Raw genomic sequence first — 23809 nt, 5'->3', positions numbered from 1 at the left:
TTAGTGATAGATTTTATAGTTTTTTCAGTCTTTGGAAATGGTGTGTATTTTACACTTAAACTCAGCATATCTCAATTCAGTTCGCTTCACACCAGCCGTATTTCAAGTACTCTAGTACATATTTCAAGTACTCAAGTACATATTTCAAGCAGCTCTAGACCTCTTGATTTTTGAGTTATAACTTGGGACCTTTTTATATTGGATTTATTTATTATATCTTGCTGCCTCAAATTCATGAGTGAATTTTAACTGAGCGCCTACTCTCTTAAATTGTCTAGAATGTTACAAAGCCAGTAGTTCAAGAGGAAGCTAAACGATGTCTTCTCTTTCTCTAGTTTGTGGCTTTACAGTGAGGTGCAGAATCCTTATTTCAATTTACTTCACCTCTTCAATCAAAGGCCTAGAGAATTTTCGCTAACACTACAACTTCCCTGTTATTCCAAGGTTTCCCTAGACCTCATATAAACCTGTGTGTTGCTTCTCTAACAACTTATTTGTAGATACAAGCTCCGGAGCAGGGATTTCAACCCTGACAGCAAAGTCAAGAAGGGCTTTAAAAAAAAGCTAAATGCAGAGCAAGGAGAGGCAAACTCTGGATATTTGGATTTAGTGGGAAATTTGGAGTGGGAACCTGGACATGTTTTTAAAAAGCCACACAGGTTGTTCTAAAGCTCAGCTAGGGTTGAGAACACTGATCTAGGGTGTGCTTTTGGGTTTACAGAAGGAATTTGCTATTAACTCTACTGAAAAATGATCTTTTTCTCCCCTACCTTCCCAATTAGGTACAATTTTCACTGATTTACTACATCTACACCCTTTCTGTGATATGCCCCAAGGACATATTATTTCACAACATCTTAACAAAGGTACTGAAACTTTTAATGTACCAGTGAATAGCTTGTATAACAACATTTACTTATAGAATATACAAATACTGTATGTTTGCTGTCTGATATTTCAGTTTAAACAATAACCATTATTTGAAGGGTAGATCTTCTAGCAAAGCAAATCTCATCAAGGGAGAAAATCAAAACATGCAGTGGCCCTCCCAGGATACACTGGTCATTGGGAGGAAATTCTGAGAAATTCATTTTGCCATCTCTTTTCATGATTTGTCATTTAATGCTCACATCTTGGTCCCAAGGACCAAAGGAAGAGTGGGAGTGATAGTTCACCATTTTTCTTTTGAGAGGGAGAGATGTAAAGAATAGAGACCCATTCGGCTAAGGTTTTTAAAAATGCTAAATGGTTTAACCCAGGTGTTCCTAATATAAAAATTGCTTTCTGCTTCATTCTCACATAATAAATGAGGTTTCATAAGTTCCCATACACAAATGTATATATTCATGCATTAATTTATACTTGCTCAATTCTGTGATTTATGAACAAGGTAGGAGATATTGAAGCCCACGGTCCTTCCCATTTGGGTCTTAATTTGTCTTGTATTAAATTTTGTTTATGAAGCAAATTTAAGATTTGCTTTTGCTCTAAATATATGCTTGGGATTCCTTCATTTAAATTCATTTAACAACACCATCTTTTCTACCCCAGCCACACAACACCCTAATTTGTACCTGGGTAGGGTTTCTCTTTCATTCCTCTGCGGCTGTTTATGATGTAGGTAGATACACTGGCGCAAAAGAGTTGCTTTAGGGATCTCAGGACAAAAAGAAAACTACAGAGTTGGCTACATTTTATCAACTCACAGGCTGACTGCTGAACTAGCTTTTTAAACCTGTCTAATTGTAATGATTTTAAGGTTGGAACAACTGCAAATTAAACAAAGCTTAACAAAGATGTTGGTCCTAGCAAGTAAACAGATTATTAGGGGTGCCTGGGTGGCTCAGTCGGTTAAGTGTCTGTCTTTGCCTCAGGTCATGATCCCAGGGTCCTGGGATGGAGCCCTGCATCAGGTTTCTTGCTCAGCGGGGAGCCTGCTTCTCCCTCTGCCTGCTGCCCCCCTGCTTGTGCTCTCTCTCTCTCTCTCTATATATATATCTGACAAATAAATAAATAAATAAAATATTTTATTTATTACCACTATCTTCTCCTATCACCACTTTCTTCTCCAAATCCACTGCTCCAATAGCTATCTGCTCCCCTTCTTTAGGGCACACTGCAGTGCACCCATGGGCTCTGGCTGCTTCCTTGAAATTATCCTCATCTTGTCACTGAATCCCATGAGCACTGCTTATCCTTATTCAATTTAACCTTTTCCTGGCAGGATTTGACACCACTGAGGGCTCCTAAAGCGCTCTCTCCCAGGGTGCTGGGGGGCTCAGTCATTTAAGCATCAACTCTTGATTTCGGCTCAGGTCATGATCTTAGGGTCCTGAGATTGAGCCTCGAGTCAGGCAAGGTGTGGAGACTGCTTAGGATTCTCTCTCTCCCTCTCCCCTTCCCCCTTGCTCTCTCTAAAATAAAAATAAATAAACCTTAAAAAATAAATGTAAGGATGTTCATTTTTTTAAAAAATCCACTTTTTAGCTTAGTATTCAATATCACCACTATCTACTCAGTTCCTATGACCAAAAGCCTGGTAGACATTCTTGACTTCTTTAACCTGCAAACCCAGTAAAGACCAAGTCCTGGGGGTTATACCTCTCAACTCTCAAGTCCATCTATCATTCTGCATTTTTACCACCATTCCCATAGTCAAGGCCACCATCATTTATATCATGAACTATCCCAGTAGTCCCCAAACTGTATTCTTATATCCAGGCTTGCTCTCCTCCAATTCATTTTCCATGCTGCTGAAATGACTGTAATTCAGGTTTATGCCTTCCACTGCCCTGCTTAAAATCCTTGTTGTCCTTAGAATAACACCCCAATTTGTTAACATAATTTACAAGGTCTTCTGTATCTGAGTCCTGCCTTCCGCTTTAGCCTGATTTCATGCCATTCTTCCTCTTGCATTCTTTGCCTCTTCCACAGAGGCCTTCCAGCAGCCATTCCTGGGTATATTGTACATACTTTATTATGCTTTCAGGCCTGGAATACAGTTCTCCTCTGCCCACTCTTAGCAAACACCCACTTGTCCTTCACGGCTCAGCTTGTATATCACTTCCACTAATCTTCTAGGGGTAAGGCAAGTGTCCTTGCAGCAGGGTCTCATTGCATCCTCCATGTCCGTAGCAGTATTATCCACGTCTAGTTGTTCAAGCGTCCCTCTTCCTCTGTTTGCACCCTCATACAGCCAGTGTCTACTATACGTCCTGGCACGTGGATGAGCCAGTGTCAACATGCTGACTCAGTCCTTCAGCTAGTCTGAGCTTTTGGCCATTTTTCAAACACACATTATAATCTCCCATCTTTGTGCCTCTGCTTGTGATGTTTTCGTGCCCAGATTCGCCTTGCCTTCTATGCCAACCTCTTCTCTCTCTACCTATTGTTAAGCCTCAGCTTTAATTCAACTTCTCCCAGCATGCTCTCCTAATTGATATGGTCAGTCTTTCCCTTACCCTAGGAAAACGCAGTTGAAGGCAACATTTTGCATATATCTTCTGAACGCTTATACAACCTCCTGAAGTCTATCCATGGACCCCTTTAGTTTTCTGTAGAGCTGGACACAGACTGGCGAGATGGTCACTAAGCCAGTTTTCTCTTCTTCCTGAGCACATAGCTAGCCTACATTTCCTGGCCTCCACTGCAGTTGGGAGTAGCTGTAAGACTGAGTTTTACACCATTTCCAGATCAAACCCTTAAAAATCCCTCACATTATCTTCTGCATTCCTTTCCCATCTGTGATGTAGATGAGTATGATGCCCATAGAAGTCACATGTTAAAGATGTCCAAGCCACAAGATGAAAGGAGTCTGGATCACCATGTGGAGGAGAGGCGCCCTCCAATCAGATATAAGTGTGTGAGAGGTAAGATATAAGGCTTATGTGAGAGGAAAAATATTTTTGTTGAGTTTGAAATATTATATATTTTTGTGTACATTTATTACAGCAGTTAACCTATTTTAACTACTATACCAGATTAAAGACGTCTGGTTTGTAAAGAGATAGTAGAATGATCAGTGGTACCAGGGGTTCAGGGGAAGGGAGAGATAAATAGGAGACGCACAGAGGATTTTGTGAAACTATTCTGTATGTAACTGTGATAGTGGATATATGTCATCATACATTCATCAAGACCCATAAAATATACACTACCAAGAGTGAACTCTAATGTGAACTATATAGGCTGTGGGTGGTAATGATGTGTCAATGCAGGTTCATCAGTCATAACAAATGTACCACTCTGGTGCAGGATGATAGAGGGGGAAGCTGTATGTGTGTAGAGTCAGGGCATATATGGGAACTCTGTACTTTCTGCTCAGTTTTGTGGTAATCTAAAACTGTTTTAAAAAATAAAGTGTATTAAAAATGTTTTTAAACCTGTTTGCCCTTCAACAATATTTGGTTTGAATTTGCTTTGGTCACAAACTGCCTGGGATGTTCCCATGTAGCATGGAACCTAATAATATATATATATTTAAGATTTTATTTGCTTTAGAGAGAGAGAGAGAGCATGAGCTGGGGGTGGGGAGGGAGAAAACCCCAAGCAGGCTCCATGAAAAGCATGGAGCCCGACACAGGGCTCCATCCCATGACCCCAAGATCATGACCTGAGTTGAAACCAAGACTCAGACGCCTAACCGACTGAGCTAACCAGGTGCCCCTGGAATCTGATAATATTTATTTACACAAGGAACAATCCACTAAGTGACACAGCAATCCTCAAACTGCATGCACCAAACACTAGAGCTTCAAAATATATGCAAAACAAAAAACCAGATAAAGCTGAAAGGAGAATTAGAAAATCCACAATTATATCTGGGGCCTTCAACACCCATTTTTGAGCAATTGCTAAAACTGTTAGACAAAAAAAAGTCAGAAAAAATGTAGAAGAACTAAATAATACTAACAGCCAAGAGGGATCTAATTGATATTTATAGAGTATTCTACCCAGCAACAGCAGAATATACATTTTTGTCAACTGCCTATGCATCTTTCATTTACATAGACTGTATCCTGAGCTGTGAAACAAATCTCAACAAATTTAGAAGAATTGAAATCATATAGAGTATGCTCTCTGACCATAATAGAATCAGACTAGAAATTAATAACAGAAAGAGAACAAAAAATTTTTGAAATACATGGAAATTATATGACACACTTCTAAATAATTCATGGATCAATGAGAAAGTCTCAAGGGAAATTTAAAAAAATATATTGAATGAAATGAAAATGAAAATAAAATACATCAAAATTTGTGGGACCCAGCTGAAGCAGAGCTGAGAGTAATTTATGGTATGAAATGCATTTGTTAGAAAAGAGGAAAGGTCTCAAATCAGTAATCTAAGTGCCTATCTAAGAAAAAAAAAAGAGCAAAATAAACCCGAATAAAATTGATACACCTTTAGTAAGACTGACAAAGATAAGAGAGAAGACACAGGTCACCAATATTAGTCATGAAACAGTGGATACCACTACAGATCCTGCAGCCATTACGAGAATAAAAGGAGACTACTACAAACATTGTTATGTTCATAAATTTGACAACTTAAAAGAAATGAACCAACTACTCAAAAATCACAAGCTACTAACCAACATGAAATAGACATTTTGAATATCCTGTAATAATTAAGAAAAAGGAACTTTTTTTAGTTTTTATTTAAATTCCAGTTAACATACAGTGTAATATTAGTTTCAGATGTACAAATTAGTGATTCAATAGTTCCATGCAACACCCAGTGCTCATCATGACAAGTGCAGTCCTTAATCCCCATCACCTATTTTTTTTAAAGATTTATTTATTTGTTTATTTGACAGAGAGACACACACACACACACACACACACACAGTGAGAGAGGGAACACAAGCAGGGGGAGTGGGAGAGGGAGAAGCAGGCTTCCCCCGGAGCAGGGAGCCCGATGCGGTGCTCGATCCCAGGACCCTGGGATCATGACCTGAGCCGAAGGCAGAAGCTTAACGACTGAGCCACCCAGGCGCCACCCACCCCCATCACCTATTTAACCCATCCCTCCACCCACCTCCCCGCCACTATCCATCAGTTTATTCTCTATAGTTAAGAGTCGGTGTCTTGGTAAGAAAATTGAATTTGTAATCAAAAAGCTCCTGAAAAAGAAATCTCCACGACCAGATGGTTTCACTGGAGAATTCTACTAAATGTTTAAAGAGGACTTAAGACCAATTTTATACAGTCTTTTCCAAAAAATTGAAGAGGAAGGAATACTTCACAGTCATTTTATTTTATTTATTTTATTTATTTTTTTATTTTTTAAAGATTTTATTTATTTATTTGACAGAGAGAGAGATAGCAAGAACAGGAACACAAGCAGGAGGAGTGGGAGAGGGAGAAGCAGGCTTCCTGCCGAGTGGGGAGCCTAACGCGGGGCTCGATCCCAGGACCCTGGGATCATGACCTGAGCCGAAGGCAGACGCTTAACCACTGAGCCACCCAGGTGCCCCTTCACAGTCATTTTATGATGGCAGCACAGATACTAAAGCCAGACAAAGACAATGCAAGGAAAACAAAATAAAACTACAGACCAAAATCTCATGAATATAGACACAAAAATCTCTAACATTTTATCAAATCAAACCTAGCAACATATAAAAAGAAGCATACGTACGTCACCAGCAAGTGGAATTTACTTCAGGTATTTAAAGCTAGTTCAATATTTAAAAGTTCATCAATGGAAAACACATGTTCATAGAAAAACTTGCCAGGAATGTTCGTTGCAGCATTATTCATAATGACCAAAAAGTGGAAACAACCCAAATATTATCAACCGGTCAATGGATAAACAAAATATGCTATATCCATCCAATAGAATATTATTCAGCCATAAAAATGAATGAAGTACTGATACATGCTACAGCACAGATGAGCCTTGAAAACATTATGTGAAAGGAGTCACTCACAAAAGGCCACGTATTGTATGATTCCATTTATATGAATATCCAGAATAGACAAATACGTAAAATCAGAAAGCAGATTAGTGGCTGCCAAGGACTAGGGAGTGAGGAGAAAGGTGGTGACTGCTGAAGGGTATGGAGTTTCTTTTTGGGTTGATGAAATATTTTGGAATTAGTGGTGATGGTTTAAAATCTTGGGAATATATTAAAAGCCGTGGAATTGTATGCTTTAAATATGTGCATTATGTTGTATGTTAATTATCTCAGTTAAAAAGCCAATAAATGTACTCTGCCATATCAACAGTCTAAATAAAAATCTTATTATCCTCTCAATTGATGCATAAAAAGCATATCACAGAATTCAATACCCATTTGTGATAAAAACTCTTAGAAACCTAGGCATAATGGGACAATTCCTCAACCTGATAAAGAAAATCTACCAAAAAACCTATAGCTAACATTATACTTAATGGTGAAAGACTGACTGCTTTTCCCCTAAGATTGAGAACAAGGCAAAGATAGCTACTCTTCATGTTCTTGTTCGGCATAGTACGGGGGGTTTCAACCAGAGCAATAAAGCAAGAGAAAGAAACAAAAGACAGGCAGATTGGAAAGGAAGAATATTTATTTATTTATTTATTTATTTTTAAGATTTTATTTATTTATTTGAGAGAGAGAGAATGAGAGAGACAGCACATGAGAGGGGGGAGGGTCAGAGGGAGAAGCAGACTCCCTGCCAAGCAGGGAGCCCGATGCGGGACTCGATCCCGGGACTCCAGGATCATGACCTGAGCCGAAGGCAGTCGCTTAACCAACTGAGCCACCCAGGCGCCCGGAAAGGAAGAATATTTAGATGGAATTATCAAATATAAACAGAAAGTTAGTTGAAAACCCAAAAGGAAAGACCATTTCAATAAGAAATTTCTGGTTTCAAAATAAAAGAGAAATCAGCAGAATTGATCCCCAAATTTATGTCGAACTGGCTTAAAAGTCTCACTATAAAGGAGTAGTTATCACGAATAAGTACAGTCAGAAAAAGTGACATATAGGCACCGAAATGTTGAGAAAGGAAGGGAGAGTTTAATTAGCTAACTAAAGAGTTAAGCTAACTAAAAGTTAACACAAAGATAAGCTGTGGCAGATATCACATAATATATATAAAATAGTAAAAATTGATAAAAGAGAAAATGAGAAAACTAAAGAAGGAAATGATATACAAGTTGTAGATAAGAAAGAAAAAATATTGAAATGAATCTGGAACAGGTAAGTAAATATTAGTTGATAAGAGATGCTAAAGAAAATGTCTTTATAAAGCTGTAAAGGAAATCTGATTATACCATCATGTTGCAAGTAAAAACCATTATTTTAATACATTATAAAGTTATGTTTAAGAAATATTCCAACTATGTAAAGAAGTTTGATGGATGAACATGTAAATAATTACATTCTTCTTTAATTTTTGGCCTTATTTTGGATGATATCAGCATCCAGGAAGATTCTTCACTCTCTTGTATTCTACTCCACCTCTACTTATCTGCCTGTCTTTTAAAATTTATTGTGTAATATTGGTTTACCTAACTTTGGAGGTTCATCCATTCAAAACTCAACTTCTCTACCAAGTTCTAACCCATGGAGTATGTCTTCTGAAGACAGTGGGAAACATGAACCAAACAAAGGGGAGTTTGCTACTTTTCATCTTAACAAATTGCTTATCCTGTCTTGCCTCAGTTTCTTGACAGATAAAATACGGAGTCATTTATTCATTCATTCAAAAGATAATTATTTAGCTTCTACTATGTCCCAGGTACTTGAAAGTATCTGGAATGCATTAGTGAACAAAAGAAAGATCTCTTTCTGGGGGACTTACACATTTTATGGGGGGGAGCATAAAAACATAAACAACAAATGTAATACATAAATGACATAGTATGTTAGAAGGTGATCATACTGTAAAAAGGAAATGAGTGCAACAGAGTAAGGACGGTATGGACTGCAGGGTCCTGGGGCATGGTGCAGTTTTCAATTGGGTGGTCAGGGTAGGCATAATTGAGAAGGAGATGTCTGAGCAAACACTTGTAGGTTAAGAAATTAGCCAAGTGGAAATGTGGGGGAAGAACGAGCCAGGAAGAGCAACACATCTAGAGTGAAGGTCTCAGTTGGGAGCGGATGATGCCAAAGCTTTGTGGGCCATTTTAAGGACTTTAGCTTCACTTTGTGTGGAATGGAGGCCGTTGCTGGGTTTTAAGCAAGGAAATGATGTTTTCAAAGGTGCTGAGAATTTTCTGTAGGAGGCACAGAGAAGAGCAGGGTAAGAAGATGCAGTAGGATTCAAGACATATTTTTGAGGACAGTGCCAGCTGGCTCCATGGTTTTGACCTGAGCAATCAGAACGGTGGTGATGCCATCGGTGGGCAGAGCTGCAGTCGGAGCAAGTCTGGGATACATATTTTTGGATTACATGATCATTGGTAGCCTTTTTTTGTGACTCTTCTCAGATTTGGTGTTTCTCACCATCCCTACTGCTCATCCTCCTCCTCAGCTTTGCAACCCTCTAAGTCTTAGCCTTAAGGGAGGTGGATCAACCTAATTTTCCAGGCAGCCTATTGGCTGGTTCCTCTAACACTTAGTGGTTAATTGTAAATCTCTCTGTTAAACCTTCTCCCACAGGACACTGGTCCTTAAGGGAATAGGAATGATTCCTAGTTGGAAAACACAGAAACAAAAACAAAAACGAAACTTCCTAATACTTTCATTCTTCTTCTTAACATTTTTTCATAAGATTAATTTTTTCTTAAAATTTTTTTGTAAAATTTTATTTTATAATAATTCAATTTTTGGAAGCAAATTTGATACTCATTTTGCAATACTGGATGGTTAATTTCTCTAGATAAGGAGGAAATGGAAGCATTTACTCTTCCAGTGTTTAGTAGAATGTTTGGACCTTGATCAGGAGAAACCCCTCTTTTCTTTTTTAAAAGATTTTATTTATTTATTTGACAGAGAGAGACACAGCGAGAGAGGGAACACAAGCAGGGGGAGTGGGAGAGGGAGAAGCAGATGCCCTGTTGAGCAGGGAGCCCGATGCAGGGCTCAATCCCAGGACCCTGGGATCATGACCTGAGCTGAAGGCAGACGCTTAACTACTGAGCCACCCAGGCGCCCAGGAGAAACTCCTCTTAAGGGTGAGCATGATGTATACTTTCCATATCAATCTAATCTCTGACTTCTTTATTTTGGGTCATGTGTAGGAGTTGTAGAGTTTGCAGTGGATAGGGTGAGCTGCAAAATATGCCAAGTGTCCACTAGGACTTAGGTTGAAACGATAAACTTATTTTATTTTGGTCCCCGCATAAATGTGATAGAGACATTGGTCCCTGTGGTCAGGTTTGCACTAAAGTCATTGCACAGCAAAACTTCCCCAAGGCTACGTTTTTATGCTTCATTTTCAGACTGTTGGTGCCATAGGAGCAATTAAAATTTGTGAATAATGTCTGTTTCCCTCTTGGTAAATAACGTGGATGGCCTGCAGTCTGTTCATATTCATGGCAAGGGATTTAACAGGCTATTGTGTTAGTAACAATGTAGATACAAATTGTAAACATTTATCATCTCCAAAGTTTCTTGCAATTTCCAAAGCAATGCCAGTTGAAACAGATGCTCTAAACCTCCATCAAATAAAACAATCTTTAGATGATTTTCTCCACATTCTTCAAAAATATCGTCTCCCCATAACAGCTAATTTATTATATCAAATAATATTGTAAAACCTACTAGAAAGTGAATAGTAATGGATGAAAAGTTTAATGCAATGTCCTTTAAAATTGATTTCCTGTCTCTTTAGATGCTATGAACTATTATTAAGATATATCAATAACTTGTGGTAGCAGGTTCCCTTTGCATGTTTATGAGAAGGTAAACTACATATATGCTAGTTAAAATTTCCTGATATATTTATCTACAATCTCAGAATTTTATAATTGATATTCTCTTCACTCATGAAAATCACTGATCCTAATAGGAAAGGTCAAAGATTTGACAAAAAGGCTTAACATTAAACTAAGAGGAGAGGAAGAAGAGGAAAATCCTTCAGAATTATTATGTCTCCTAATACAGCAGGTTGGAGGAGACAGACATGGATCAACAAGTACTGACTCATAAGTCCTTGAACTAAGCATGTGGGAATACAAAGAAATATGAGGCATGGGTTTGATCCCAAGAGGCTCACAATCTAGCTGGCAGGATGGTCAAAAGTTAAAAAGCACATGGGCAAAAAGACAATTAAGTGGGTATCAGAGAAGCATAGTTTAGGCATTTTGAAAAAGAACGATTTTTGTGAGATGATCAGGAAAGACTTTATGGAAGAAGTGAAATTAAACAGAGATTCAGGGGAGGTGAACTCTCAATAGATGAAGAGTGGGGCGGGGGTGTGGGGTGGGTAGGCAGAGCACTGGTGAGAAAGTACTTCTTTACCCCAAGTAAAGAGAGGAAGGCAAAAGAGAAGCTGGCAGGCTTGGGAGTAGTGGTGGTGGGACTGGGAGGCAAATAGGTTTGATGAAAGTGAGAGATAGAGGTATGGCAACAAAAGGAAGCAAAGCCTGGAAATTTGAAAAAGTTTAAGCTGTTTAGACTCTACTTGGAGACCCGTCCACTGTGAGGAGCTTGGTTTCTGGGGTAAGGATTCAGGCAGCATAGATTAAGTCCCAGCTCTGCCACCTCCAAACAACACGTTACTTAGTGATTTTGCTTCTCTGAGCCTCAGTTTCCCCACTATCCAATGGAGATTTTATCTACCAAGCAGAGTTCTGAAGGCTGTGTGAGACATTTTCATTGTCACATTATCTGTCATTTCCTCTCTAGTAAATGGGTGGTGCACAGGGAGGCTTGGCAGAGGAAAATGACATCATTAAAGGGATGGATGTGGTATTTTGGGATCATCGATTTTGTGATGGCATGCAGGATGAACTGAGGAAGGGGAGCCTGTGTGTGTGGGGAGGTGGGGGGAATCAGGAAAATGAGCTCAGTAGACCATACACAAAGGCACAGGGCCTTGAACTAGGCCATGGCCAAGCCAGTGGAAATGATGAAGTGAATATCAGGAGGAGGGATGAGGATTTGGTGAAGATAGAGCCAAATGTAAAAAATGAAATCCAGAAGAAAAATTTGTTGATTTCAGGATGAAGAAAGAAGTATCAAACTAGTAGAAGAAAGTACGAAGGACAAATCTCTAACGGACATTTGATTTTTCATTTTTTTCTGCTTTATTTTGCTTTGTCTGCCTAGTGCTTTAACCCATTCTTCCCTTCAGGTTAGCTGCTCTATTCTCTCTTGATATACCCTTTATCTGGCAAATCAGAGTCCTTTATTTTCTTGGCACAATGACTTGTCTGGAGGTGAGCTTGGCACGCGGCGGAGCCAGCCAGAGTCCTTCTCTAGGATTTTTCTACCTGAAGATAAGTCCTCGTGGCCTCTCTGGGTATAGAAGCTAAAAGGATATCAATCTGGAGAAAGCTGATGGTAGGAATATATGAAGCCAAATGGAGACCATAGGAAATGAGAGAAGCAGAAGGATAGATTTATAAGTTTGATGATGTTGAGATTAGTTTCATTTCCTAAAATCCACAGAGTTGCCCTGATTTCTGTAGGATTTCTTTTTAAATTTCTGTGAGCTAACTACTATCCTTCTAATAAATCCTTTTCCATTTAGGCTAGGTTATATGAAAAGACACCAATAGATTTGATTGAACAGAAGTTAAATGTTTCTGCAAGCGGAAAAATTATAAACAAAATCAAACCAAACAAATTGGGAAACATTTGCAACAAATATAACACTACAAAAAAAAAAAGTAACTATTCTTATTACATGGAGAGAGTTTACACATCAGTAAGAAAATACTAACATTTCAAGAAAAAAAATGAGCAGAGGCCATGAACCACTTGCAGGAGAAAAAGTACAAAAAATACAATAAATAAGAATCTGCCTCAATAACAATCCAAAAAAAAATATAAATCAAAACCATTAGATATGCTATTTCACTAATCAAATTGCAAAGGTGAAAAATATGGTAAAACTGCTCAGGTACAATGTGTGTGAAGGGTATTCCAGTTCTCTTGAAGGTGCTCTGTGTATCAAGGGCCTTAAAAATCTCCATAACTTTTGATTGAAACATTTTCCTTCTAGCGGAATTATCCTAAGGATATAATCAAAGATGTGAACAAGGTTACATGCAAGGATGTTTATTGCAGAGATAATTATATTAGCCTAATTGTAAATGTCTAATTGGGTGATGGTTGAATAATTAAGGAGAAATGGACGGTTGTATAATGAAAAATTATGAGCCAATAAAAACCACGTTTTTGGAAAATACTTGACATGGGAAATGCTTACCCTATGATATTAATGGAACTCAAGTAGGATGCAAAATGATGTGATGCGGTTCCAATTATTATTATCATTTTTGTGTGTGTGTATATATATGTACTAGGATGTGAAATGGAACTTTTTCTTTTGTCTGTTATTGAATAGACAGAAGCTGAGAATAATTGATAAGAGTATCCTCATATTCTCAAGAAAGGGGTTAAGACACAGTCCCATAGTATTTAGTATAAATTTTAAAAATGAGAAGAAAAGGGGCGCCTGGCTGGCTCAGTCGGTTAACCGTCTGCCTTCGGGTCAGATCATGGTCCCAGGGTCCTGGGATCGAGCCCCGCATCGGGCTCCCTGCTCCACGGGAAGCCTGCTTCTCCCTCTCCCACTTCCCCCTGCTTGTGCTCGCTCTCTCTCTCTCTCAAAAATAAAATCTTAAAAAAAAAAAAAAAAAAAAGAGAAGAAAAATTAAAGAAGCCTAGCACTCACCACTCCCACCAGGAACAATCTCTATGAGAGGTTTTATTTGAAGGGAATTTATAGTTTAGAGTGTACTTATAGGGATCCGAGTGTGCTGGATGCTGCCCTTGGAGGTATCTGAAGGTGGGAAGCTGGCTTGGCAGATGGAGGGGGGGCAGCAGTGGGACCCAGGCCTTGCTTTTACCTTTGGGGTAAATGCGTGTGGATTTTCCCATGGGATCTGTGGGGTGGGACAAAGAGTAGGAAAGACCAGGGCCATTGCCTCCTTCTCAGCTCCAAGTCCCCGAGCTCCAGAAAGGACTGGGCTCACAAAAGAGAGAAGCATTGCCTTAATGTAGATCACAGGGGCCTTTTTCATTTCTGCACATGCAAGGGTTCTAGTATCTGAACGTGACGGGCCAGCCGTGGCTCAGCCTGCATCCTGGCGTAGGGCCGAGCAGGGAGAACTGAGGAAGCAAGCTTGAAGGCAGTGATAGGGGGAAAGAAATCAAGCTGTTTTATCTTTGTACTCTACCTCACTCACCCTGTTTAATAATTGCTCCTAAAGGCACCAGTTACGGCTGGGGAAAAAAAATACACCAAAATGGTTATCTTTAGATCATCTCTGGGCGGTGAGAAGACAGGTGCTTTTCAATGCCTTCTTGATATTGTCCCTGTACTTTTCAAATTTTCCAAAATAAAACATATGCACTTTTATAATAATTTAAACAGACATAAAAAAGAAAGGTGGTGAAGAAATGGCTCAAGAGAAAAGACCCAAGATTAGAGCTTTAAAAGGGAAATGGACTGTCTCCTTCTTGGTCTAGTGAACTGTGCGTTAGATCAGTGTTCCTGTTGACGCGCCTTTTGTGTGACTCCCTCCCTTCATTTTCATGCCACCATGCCGGTGCTGACCCTCCCACCTCCCCCATAGAGACTGCAGTGAGCCCATAATTAGTGACTTGCCTCTATTCACCCCCACACCACTGGCAGGACCATCTTTCCAAACACCATCTCTTCTCTCGCATTGTTTCCCAATCGTTCCCCAATGACCCACACCCTCCTACTTCAAAAGCAGTCCAGTTTCTTCACAGTCTCTTATGAGGGCGAGGCTTAACCTCTGTGGGCTTTCCAAAGTGACCGTTCAGTCAATTCAAATAATAACCATTTCCTGGAGCTCACCTGGGCTCCTGCCCCTTCTCTCAGAGAGCAAGAGGCACTTGGTGTGGGAGTTGGTTCCATGTGAAATAGAGATCTCTACTTTTTCAAGCACATAAATAGAATAGAGATATATAAACTCCACAGGTGATGGGGCCACGCAGTGTGTTTTTGTGTGTATTTCTCCATATCACACACTACATTGCTTAGCACATAATTGTCTCAGCAACTATTGTGGAATTGATTGAATCTAAGAAGTTATGGAACTATTTATCTGTTAATTCATTACCAAAGCTACTAGGATTCTGGCACACAAAATAGCCCATCGGATCCAACCTTTCCTGAATCTGGTAAATTTTCTAAATCATCTTTCTCTTTTTTCACTTCTGGTATGTGGTCATGTGAAAGTAGTTTGACATCAGAATATCTAACATGTAGAATTAGAGAGGGGACTTAGATAAGATACAACAATCCTTATTTACATCCATTCAGTGGGTAGGGGGATGGGTGAAATTCGTGATGGGGATCAAAGAGTACACTTATGATGACGAGCACTGAGAAATGTATGGAATTGTTAAACCACTATCTCCTACCCCTGAAACTAATAATACACTGTATACTGGAATTAAAATAAAAGAAAACTAAAAAAATATAAAAAAATCCATTGGTACTTGCAATAAACAAACCCACATATTACTATTGTCATTTAAATTTGAGCTTCCAAACAGGAATTATTAAACATACAGCAGTCCCCCTTTATTTGCGGTTTTGCTTTCCAGGGTTTTGCTTCCCTTGATTTCAGCCCCATCAATAGCCAACTGGAGGCAGGCAGGTGCTCCTCCTGCTGACGCATGGTCAGAAGGTTACTAGTCGCCTACCCCTACGTCACGGTGCCTGCATCATCACGTCACTTCAGCTCATCACGTAGACATGTTCTCATCTCGGATCGTCTCAAGAAGGGTGAGTACAGTACAGTAAGATATTTTGAGAGACAGAGATCACAGTCTCGTAACTTTTATTACATTACATTAATTTATAATGGTTCTTTTTATTATTGTTATTCTTAATCCGTTACTGTGCCGAAGTTATAAGTAATACTTTATCACAGGTATATATGTATAGGAAAAACCTATATAGGGTTCAGTACTATCTGCGGTTTCAGGCATTCACCGAGGGTTTTGGAACCTATTCCCTGTGGATAAGGCGGGGGGGGACTACTGTACGGAAAACATCTCCCTCCTCCACAACCTAGGAAAACATTTTTTTCTTGACCTTTCAAAAAGAGCCAAGGAAATAAAATAGAGGCTCATACTTGTTTTCTCCACACTTAAATTTTTTTATTTGTAAATAAATTTACCCTGAGTCCACACAAGCAAAGTATTAATTAAAGTGCAAATAAGAGGGTGCCTGGGTGGCTCAGTTGGTTGAGCAACTGCCTTCGGCTCAGGTCATGATCCTGGAGTCCCGGGATCGAGTCCCACATCGGGCTCCCTGCTTAGCAGGGAGTCTGCTTCTCCTTCTGACCCTCCCCCCTCTCATGTGCTCTCTCTCTCTCTCTCATTCTCTCTCTCAAATAAATAAATAAAATCTTTAAAAAAAAAAAAATAAAGTGCAAATAAGAGAGAGAGATTGGACATAGAAGTCAAATGTTCTCGCATGTCTGCAAAAGGGTCATGTCCAAGGAGACTTACCAACACTAAATGTTTCTGTGAGCTGCGTGTTTCAGAAGGCTATGATATAGTGTATTAAATTTGATTTGACCTCCTTAACAAACATAGTGCTGATCATAGTACTGATCTAGCTTTAGTTTTTAAGTTTGTTTGTTTGTTTGTTTGTTTTTTTAACTCCTTATTTGACCTCACATAGAAACCCACAGACACATTTTCCTCAGTTCCCACCCCTCTTCCACTGGAACCCCCCCAACCTTGTTCTTTGTAGCAGCAATGCTGTAGTGCGGACCAGGCTTGTGTTCTGGGTTAAAGCTCAGGGGAGCAGCCTGCATCTCTGGAAGACCCTAAAACCCAGAGGCAGCTGGGATCTTCCACCATGAACCCAACTCTCCATTCTCCACAGCCTGGTTCCACCTCCCAGAGTTCCCCTCACCTCAAGCCCTTTCTTAAGAATAAAACACTCTAGGCTTCTGGCGTTTCCCTACCATTGGGTTGGCTGGCTGTGGAAGGTGAATGCTGGGCTGTTCCTGCTGATGGCAGAGGCAGAGGTATGTTCACAGCTGGAATTCAGAACTCCTTTTTCCATAGAAACCATAGGAACTGTGGTGTACTGTTAGGTAGGTTCTAGAGTACGGTTAGAACCCAGATGAGGTATGTGAGTCAAGTGGACTTTCATGAGTTCTTCTGGGCACCTACATACTCCTTTTAGGTTGTTTCCTTAGGAAAATAGCTCTGAATTCCAAACAACTGACCATAAATTATCTTTGTGTAGAGGGAACCCCAGGGGCAGAGGCCTAAATTGTTTGCTGTGAATCCAGACTGGTGTGGGCCCCTTTGAGGGGCATAGCCCACTCTGCCCTCACTCCAGGCCCCAGACTTCTGAGCTGTTAGAGAAACCACAAACCCCCTTAGAGTGAGTACCCCAAAGGGAAATAATAGACCTCAGTGGGGAGAGGGTGTGTTAAGGCAGGAAAGCAGGAGGCTCAGGGATGGTAGGGGTGAAGGTTTCCAGAAGGTCTTCTGGCCCAGTTCCTAGAGGTTTTAACAGTGTTATACTGTTTTTGTTTGCTTGTTTGTTTCTTTGTTTTTAGAGAGGGAGGAGGTGAGGGGCAGAGAGAGAGAGAATCTTAAGTAGGCTCCATGCCCAGCGTGGAGCCCGACTCAGGGCTCAGTCTCACAACCCTGAGATCATGACTTGAGCCAAAATCAAGATTCTGAGTCACCCAGGTGCCCCAACAGTGTTAACTGTGAAGGTAGTATTTATAGACAAGTTCCAGAGTGGTTGGCAAGAGGGTTATAATAAAAAACAAGTGGAATGAAGAACTAAATCTGTAGAGTTTTCTATGAAATGGAGTCTGGGAGTGGAGTTATTTTGTGGTCTGGTAATAGAGTACATCACAGGTGTGTATGTGTGGGGGGCATTCCACTGTTCAGCTGGAACAAAATAAATGTATGGCTATAGTGAAGGCCACAACAACCTAGCTATGACAGGAGGTGTGATGGCAGCAGCAGGGAAAGCAGATATGCTTTTAAAATGATGAATGAACTGGAAGCCACCATAAAGTAGGAGAAAAATGATCATGGCCATTTGTGAATCTGTGTGGGTTCCCATAGGATCAGAAGGAAGAGATTCAGGGGCACCGGAATCTAGACACTGAGATGAAGGGGTCTGATCTAGATTTAGCAAATAATTACTGTTCTTGTCACTCTTTGGATTGTGCCCTGGGCAGACCTGGCTGCTTTTATATATCTTTTAGTGTTCGGTATGGTATCATGCATAATAGGGTAGCCCTCAGTAAGTGTTACTGACAGCCTAAGCAAATAAAACTAAGTAAAAGAAATACATTGAGGTTCAGACAAAAGGCAATACTGAAGACTGTAGGTCTGGAAGCTGATTTCCGTTTATAACTGTTGAGTGTTCCCATCCAGTCTTTGCCTTGAAAGGAACTCAATTATGAAGAGAAACCAGCTTTTACTGTGATAGTTTAAAGTTTGTTCTATGGTGTTTAAAAGTGGTCTGCTAGGGCTCTGAACCTTCTCTCCCAACTGGTAAGTAATAATGTTGAGGGCAAGTTGGGAAAATCTCAATGGTGATGGCAGCAGTGGTGGTGGTGGTGGGTAGGAAGGAATTTTTTTTTTTTTTTAAAAGATTTTATTTATTTATTTGAGAGAGAGAATGAGAGAGAGAGAGAGAGAGAGAGCACATGAGAGGGGGGAGGGGCAGAGGGAGAAGCAGACTCCCTGCTGAGCAGGGAACCTGATGCGGGACTCGATCCCTGGACTCCAGAATCATGACCTGAGCTGAAGGCAGTCGCTTAACCAACTGAGCCACCCAGGCGCCCTAGGAAGGAATTTTTGATGAGAAGCATAACATGTATTCTGGCTCCTGTAGCCAGAAGGAGCTCTCCCAGGCATTGTGAGTGGAGTATGACTGCAGCTAGAAAGTGGCCTTTCCATCAGAAAATCCCACCTAGGAGGAAGCGCCTGGGTGGCTCAGTCAGTTAAGTGTCTGCCTTTAGCTCAGGTCATGATCCCGGGGTCCTGGGATTGAGCCCCATGGGCTCTCTGCTCAATGGGGAGCCTGCTTCTCTCTCTCCCTCTCCTTCTGCCTGCCGTTCCCCCTTCTTTTGCTCTCTCTCTCTGTCAAATGAATAAATAAAATCTTAAAAAAAAAAAAGAAAATTCCACCAATGTGTTACATTTTGATGCATGAGTTAGGTGTGGGGACAGAGGACTGCCTTGCTCTAGTCTACGTAATGGACAAAATGTATGCAACCAAACTATTTCATAAATGCCAAATGATCTTACTCATGAAAAGTGCCATTAATCATCTTTTGATTTAACAAGCATAATATTGAACTCCTAATATGTACCAGGTTTCAGCCTTCCAGAGGTACTGGAGATGGCCTCAAGTTTCTGTGCTTTTATGACTGTAATTCCTCAAGACCAGGGACTTAGACTATTTCATTCATTCTTTTATTCCTTGGGGTCTCTTTTCTGGGATTTTTCAATGTGGCAGTGGAAGCTGTAGCTCTCTTTCTTCTTAGATTCCAGGACAGAGGCAGACATGTCCCTTGTCACTTGGAGGGCCTTGAGAGAATGAGCCCTAAGTACAGGTGGAAGCCAAGTGGAGAGAGAGATGGGGCAGGACAGGGAGCACATCCTGATGGTTTTAGATGTAGTTATGAAGTCTTTGCTACTTCTCCCTTTCCATCATCCAGTTTTATGAACCGTGAAATTGCCTAAGGTGGTTTGACATGGGTTTCCATGGCTTGCAGCCAGGGAGTCCTGATTTACACAGTATGCAACACTGAACCCATCATCTTTCTCTCCCAAAGCTGTATCTTGTCCTGTATCCTGGTTAATGGTTCCACTTCCCACCCTATCCCCTCAGGTCAGAAACCTGGGGGTCATTCTAGAATCCTCCCTTCTCATCACCCCTGACAGTCAGTGATGGTCATCAAGTCTTAATGATGTTGCTTTTAACTATCCCTCGAACCCATTTCCTTCTCCCCAATCCCATGGTCACCACCTTCAGATAGGCCCTCATGAACTCTTGCCTAGGGCTTTGCAATGGCCTTCTACCTGGGCTCCTTTTAGTCTCATCCTTGTTAAATCCATCCTCCACATAGCAGCTAATAGTAAGATGCAAAACTAGCTTTGTCGGTACAATGCCCCAATTTCCTACGACCCAGTCCTAACCTCCAATATCTCACTTTTCATTTTACACTGTGTTGATCAACAAAAAAGTTTATTTCACATACAAACCAAGTCCAGGCTCTCATGTTCGTAGCTATGATGGCTTTGATACTGAGGAAGAGAGATGGTCTGTTTCCATGGACTTAGTCTTTAGCAGTCTTTAGTACTTCATTTCCTACAAGATAGAGCCTAAATTTTATAGGTTGTCATTTAATGACTTCCTAATCTCTTCAAGCCACCTCCCCCAACTAAAACTCTGTAAAAATCATTGCTTCAGCAGACTGCTCTATAATACAGTTACCTACCAACATCTTTCCCTCTGCTTGTTTGTTAATACAGAGCTTTCCGCCTGTGGAGTTCTTTACTTCTGCCCATTCACTTGTGCCTACCCTCAAGGCATTCTACCTCATGCTGATTTCTTGTTCTTCCAGCATCTAAGTTCTTATTGTTTGCACAATTCTTTTTATCACTTGTTATATACTGCTTTATATTGATATTTGACTCTTCATGAGTATGTCCTACTTCTGCCACAGGTTTTCAAGCTCTGTGAGAACAAGGACAATGCCTCAAGTCTCAGAGTGTGCCTAGCATATTGTCTTGTATATGGTGGGTACTCAATAGATGTTCATAGATTTTCTTCTGCTGGATCCATTCTCTTGAGTCATGGCAGACCCATGCTTTGGTGAATTTTTAATAAATGGGTTCAGAGAAGATAAGGGGTTAGTATCCAAAAAATGTAAAGAACTTATACAACTCAACACCCCCCCAAAATAATTCAGTTAAAAAATGGGCAGAAAACATGAACAGACATTTCTCTGAAGAAGACATACAGATGGACAACAGACACATGAAAAGATGCTCAACATTACTCATCATCAGGGAAATGCAAATCAAAGCTACAATGAGATATCATCTCACATCTGTCAGAATGTCTAAAATAAAAAACACAAGAAACAACAGGCTTTGGTAAGGATGTGGAGAAAAAGGAGCCCTCTGGCACTATTGGTGGGAAAGCAAACAAGTGCAACCACTGTGAAAAACAGTATGGAGGTTCCTCAAAAAGTTAAAAATAGAACTAGAACTACCCCATGATCCAGTACTGGGTATTTATCCAAAGAATACAAAAACACTAAGTCAGAGGGATGCATGCACCCCAGTGTTTATAGCAGCATTAATTACAATAGCCAAATATGGAAGCAGCCCAAGTGTCCATTGATAGATGAATGGATAAAGAAGATATGGTACACACACACACACACACACACACACACACACACACACACAATGGAATATTATTCAGCCATAAAAAAGAATGAAATCTTGCCATTTGCAACAACATGGTTGGAGCTGGAAAGTATAATGCTAAGTGAAATAAGTCAGAGAAAGACAAATGCCATATGATTTCACTCATATGAGGAATTTAAGACATAAAACAAAGGAAAAAAAGAGACAAACCAAGAAACAGCCTCAACTATAGAGAACAAACTAGTGGTTAGTTACCAAGAGGGAAGGTGGGGGGGTGGCTGAAATAGATGATGGGGATTAAGGAGTGCACTTATGATGATGAGCACCGGGTACTAACATAACACTGTATGTTAACTATACTGGAATTAAAATTAAAAAAAATAAATGGGTTCAGAGAAGCCAAGGCCAGTACATTTTAACTTCCCAATGTAAAAGTTATTCAAGGTCAAAATCCTCACTTCCCACAAAGGGGATAATCACTTTTGTGAGGTGCCTAGCAACAGTCTTTAAGTTCTACTGAGCAAGTCCCAGGAGTCTGTAACTTTTGTGTCAATGAAAATTATAATTACTGAGTATAATTACAATGCCATGGAAATCATGAATATTATAATTCATGCATCTGTAAAATTGCCATTTCAGGGCTCATGAAAGATACAAGCTCAAGACAAAAGAGAACAAGAAAACCTTGGAACCAGATTTCTGGTCACAATAAAGAAATTACTTTAAGACAGTCTGGGACTATAATTTTTAACTCTAATTTAATATATTTCTATTTATTTCTGAGTGCTTCACATATTGGAGCTCATGAACATAGAAATTCTTCTGGTATTTCTATCTATTTTATTTTCCTGCTCTCAAATTCTCTTACCTGCTTTCATAATCTCTTATGATTATGATGAGAATTTTAGTCAACATCTGATTATCTTAATATATAAGGCAGTTTCTCTAAAGGTCTTAAACATAAGTTACATTTCATTTATCCTCCCATAGAATTTAGCATTCTTCTATTGTAAGTGACATTTTGTACTTAATTGGCTGATTCAAAAAAATGATTTATTGGCTCATGTAGGTTGAAAGTGTAGGGCTAGATCGAGCTTCAGGTACAGCTGGAGTTAGAACCAAAAAGATGTCATAAATATTTGGTTTCTCATCATCTTTTTTTTTCTGCCAAGTGTTGTTTCTAGTCCTAGACTAGTAGCAAAATGGTAGCAACTGCTTCAGGCTCTATATCTCTTCAAGTTTCAAGACAGTGGGAAAGAGTGATATTCTCTTTCCTTGAAGTACCAACAAATGGATCTCATTAGTTCTCTGTGTTTATGTGCCCACCTCTAAACCAGTTACCATGGCCATGATTTACTTAAACCTGGTGGGGAGGCATGGTAGGCACTCCTGGCCTCAGTGTAAACTGCTCCACTAGAAGTTTATGGACTAATAGTGTAGGTGAATTGATATTGGTCTTGCAGAAATCCACTTACTGAATTCTCAGGAGCAATCAGCCTTATTGACCACATCCTCTTTTAATAATATTTTCTTGGCTTTTGTGATGCTCTAGGCTCTTGGTCCCTTTTTTTATCTGGACATTGAAAGTTCAACTCTCTCAAGGCTATGTCCTAGGCATCCTCCTTACTGGCTTCTATTCTAGGTGATTTCATTCATACACAAGGCTTTAATAACCCCCTAAAAACCAAAGCTTTGCAATTCCTCTGCAACCCAGAGGAAACTCTGCACTTCTGTCTCCAACTGCCCACTGTCTTTTCTATTTTGTTCTCTTAAAGTCACTTCAGACTCAACATGTTCAAAACCACATCCCTTGTCCCCCAAACAAACCTAGTCTGAGCAGTGTTTTTTGTTGTGGTGAACTGAACCATTATCTATCTAGTTCAGCAAGTTGGAAGCCTACATACCATCTTTAACATGGCCTTACACTTACTCCCCATTGCTTAGCTTATCTATTGCCAAGTCCTACAAAATTTACTTCCTCAATATCTCTCAAATATTTCCATTTCTCTCCACCTTTACAGCCACCTCTTTAGTCCAAGCCATTACCTTCAATCATCTAATTACTACCCAAGGTCTAAACTAATTCTCAGTGGTTTTTTTTTTTTGTTGTTGTTGTTGTTGCCTTCTTTCAGTCTATTTTTAATTTTTTAGTTAGAATGCACTTTTTTTTTTTTCAAAATGCAAATTCAATGACTCTCCATTGGTCTTAAGATACAGAACAAAATCCCTGCCATGGTCTATAAAACTTTGCTGATATGGCTCCCTCCTGGCTTGCCATCACTATA

The 23809-nt window shown here is 39.9% G+C and overlaps 1 long non-coding RNA gene across 1 annotated transcript in view; it reads left to right on the top strand.

Moving 5' to 3' along the window:
* The first annotated feature begins 24 nt into the window (after positions 1-24).
* LOC116643748 overlaps positions 25-23809 on the top strand; it is a 183023-nt gene continuing 159238 nt past the window's right edge. The window contains exons 1-3 of the long non-coding RNA XR_004301612.1: positions 25-866; positions 3753-3869; positions 15690-15870. This is a non-coding gene — a long non-coding RNA (uncharacterized LOC116643748). The remainder of the gene's footprint in view (positions 867-3752; positions 3870-15689; positions 15871-23809) is intronic.

This window comes from Phoca vitulina, unplaced genomic scaffold, assembly GCF_004348235.1.
Source record: "Phoca vitulina isolate PV1807 unplaced genomic scaffold, GSC_HSeal_1.0 scaffold27, whole genome shotgun sequence".
In the NCBI taxonomy this organism is placed as follows: Eukaryota; Metazoa; Chordata; class Mammalia; order Carnivora; family Phocidae; genus Phoca; species Phoca vitulina.
This window is presented reverse-complemented; position numbering and strand designations above follow the sequence as displayed.